At 53.6% G+C, this 3,037-nt stretch overlaps 2 protein-coding genes across 4 annotated transcripts in view; one reads left to right on the top strand and one right to left on the bottom strand.

Annotated features, from left to right (window-relative positions):
* The window catches only part of LOC116849950, a 416,487-nt gene that overhangs the window by 115,829 nt on the left and 297,621 nt on the right, over window positions 1-3,037 (top strand). The window lies entirely within an intron of this gene.
* The window catches only part of LOC116849943, a 336,196-nt gene that overhangs the window by 290,230 nt on the left and 42,929 nt on the right, over window positions 1-3,037 (bottom strand). The window lies entirely within an intron of this gene.

Here is a 3,037-nt window from a genome sequence, read left to right as displayed (position 1 = left end):
GAGAGAGAGAGAGAGAGAGAGAGAGAGAGAGAGAGAGAGAGAGAGAGAGAGAGAACGTTGTCTGATGTCTCTTTCTCTAGCGGGTAGAACGAGAGAGGAAGACGGAGAAGAAGGATGAGGATGATAGGATGACAAAGGAGAATAGACGTGTGAGATGGCTGCGAGAGAAGCAAGCGGCGGCGGCGCGCGGGCGAATCGCATTATCGGGGATATTTACGGGAATTCGCGACGGAATCGTTGCGTGTCCGGTGCCGATGCAGTCATAAACAACGGGGCCATTAATTTAGCCGCGCGAAGGATGCCCAATATCCTTCGAGGAAGCCTCGGCGCGGCGCGGAGCGGCGGCGATGCGCCGATAGGCAGCAGCTAACGCGCGGATAAAATAAGCTTAGGGGCGTGAAATTGGCAGTAATTTTACAAGCCATAACGATCTACTAAATCTGTAAAATAATTAAGGGCGCAGATGTTCCTCCTGCGGACTACTATCGCACCTTTCATCCTCCTCCTTCATCTCTCCTCTTCGTCCGCTCTTTCTCTCTCTCTCTCTCTCTCTCTCTCTCTCTCTCTCTCTCTCTTTCTTCAACGTCTGATCTCCTAGCCGCCGTCTTCTTTGCGGATCTTTCCGCAGACCTTTTCGGCTATGTCGGCGATATTGCGTCTCACGGACGTTGCGGGCGAACGACAAGTAGCTGTCGATCGAAAACGAGGTGGCGAAATCTGCTAGCGCGTTACGGAAAAAGAGGAAAGACCGTAATCGGCGAATGTGCGAATTTCGGAATCGGTTTTCGGCGGCCAACGAGCGCGCTCTCTCTTTCTCTCTCCGCATCTCTCTTTTTCTCCCCCCCCCTCTCTCTCTCTCGCGACGCGTAAAATCCGCGCGAATCCCGTGCACTGAAAGCTACGAGAGCGCGGAATTAAAATTGCGAATTACTGTAACGCGCGAGAGGCGCGGGCGCCCGGCGCGCGCACGGCATAATAAGATACGAATTTATACACAACGCGTACGGCTTTTAGTTCGGCAACAATTTCTTACGCTCGCCGCGGCAATTTATGCGCGTATTACGTTTTAAACGGCGGCGCGCATTCACTTGTATTTCAAATTTCGGGGCGAAAGCGGGACGTAAGTATAAGGAGAGCGCGCCGTGCTCTCCGCCGAAACGAGCAACAACCATACATTAATTCCGGCTTTATTAAATTTATTGCAACGCCGTAATTCGAGGGGGCCCCCGAACGCCCCCGCCCCCGGCGGGCCCGCCCGCCTCTTATCAGCGCGCGCGAGGAGACTGCGGCGCGTCTCGCTCGCCCCGCGCCGCGCGAAATCTTTTACATCGGGCCACGCAATGCCTTGGGTTACTGTCCATGATGAGACGGTATGTACACCGTTCGGCATACGTGACACCATTAATGATACGGCCGGGGCTGACCGAAAGCGCCAAGTTACGCTCGATCGGCGTGAGCCTGGAAGCCGCCCGAGAGAATCGCGCAGCGGGGGAAGATCGCTCTGGCTCCCAGCGGACATTACACCATACGTCCCCGTTTCTCCGTGGCGCGCCTTCGCCGCGGACACGAGACTCGCATGCAAATGGATTTGCGGCGGAAACGAGCTGGTCGACCGAGCAATGCGGTAATCGACTGACGTCTCGGGAATTATGGAACTAGAGTCGGCAAAAGGGCGACGCGTATAAGTGGCGAAGAACTCAGCCGGCTTCCTTGTCTCACTCGGTGATCAGCAAGCAAGCACGTTATATGTAACGCAATATTTTATATATTCATATACTATTTTTTCGTTCGTCTGACTCGTCGCGAGAATACTGCCGAATTCGAGACCGCAAGAGTGGACGTTTCGCTCGAGCTTAGAATGGATTCTGACTTCGTACGAGCGTGTTTCAATCGCATAGAGCGAATATATGTTCCGACGACGGTGGAGTAGGTCGGATTGACTCTTGAATTGCGAGCGAAAATATTCGCTGGACGATTCAGAGTGGAGAATTTACTCTATGCGAGCGAAAAATCACTCGAATTCGAGTGACTCATTGCGGTCATTCTACCTTTCGAGGGAAATTTCGCTCCGAGAAACTTAGAGAGAGTGCTATGATACAATTATCATTACTTGAATTGCCTTTCAATTAAAGAAAAATAACCACGACCCAATTGCTGATCGACTTCCCCTCTTTTTCTAATAAATGCCGCTCCAATATTTTCTGGTGTCAATAAGATCCGGAGCGCCGCGGCGCCGCCACGCGCACACACATACACACACACACACGCACACACAACTGCATCGCGTTTCGCTTCTCGGAAATAATTAACCGTCCGCGATAAAGTGTCTTAGGGTTAATGAAACATCCTTTTGTGCGCGCGGCATGAAGGGACGCCTTCATAAGCAGGCGGCGACATCCAACGCGGCACGGCGAATGACTTATTAGCGAAGTGACTTCGCGGGGCCGAGCCGAGTCGCGTCGCGTCGCGTCGTAGCGCTCCGGCCGCAAAAGAGGACAACAAAATCGGCCGGTTATTAAGCGCCGGTTGTCCGTCTTCGGGCACGACGACGACGACTACCATCGGCGGACTCCGCTCCGCTCTGCTCCCGCGTTCGCCTGCCGATTCCGTGCCTGCTCCTCTGGTGGCAGCCACCAGTTTGTAGATGTTCAGAGAACACATTGTACATGTCCAGGGACGCGACAGACCGCGCACGCAACGCTACGGTTGAAAAACAAATCGGAGAGCGCATGAGTACTTAGCGGAGTACTTAAATACCGGCCGCACGGAAAGCGTTACGCCAAAAGAACTCGCTGCTGCTCCCCTCTCCTCTCTCTCTCTCTCTCTTTTCTTCTCTCTCTTCTGGCGAGCACGTCCCGAGATACTCGGCAGAAAAAGGTCGAGAGTTACCCGCGGACGCGGTAACGATCTGACGTAATAATCATCTGCGAGAGCATCGCGCGTATCCTCCGCTGGTAGCTGCCAGTCTGCGATGGCTTCACGAAGACGAAGAGAGAGAGAGAGAGAGAGAGAGAGAGAGAGAGAGAGAGAGAGAGAG

The sequence above is a fragment of the Odontomachus brunneus genome, unplaced genomic scaffold (genome assembly GCF_010583005.1).
Source record: "Odontomachus brunneus isolate Ranch 3 - 2012 unplaced genomic scaffold, Obru_v1 Obru_scaffold_129, whole genome shotgun sequence".
Lineage (NCBI taxonomy): Eukaryota > Metazoa > Arthropoda > Insecta > Hymenoptera > Formicidae > Odontomachus > Odontomachus brunneus.
This window is presented reverse-complemented; position numbering and strand designations above follow the sequence as displayed.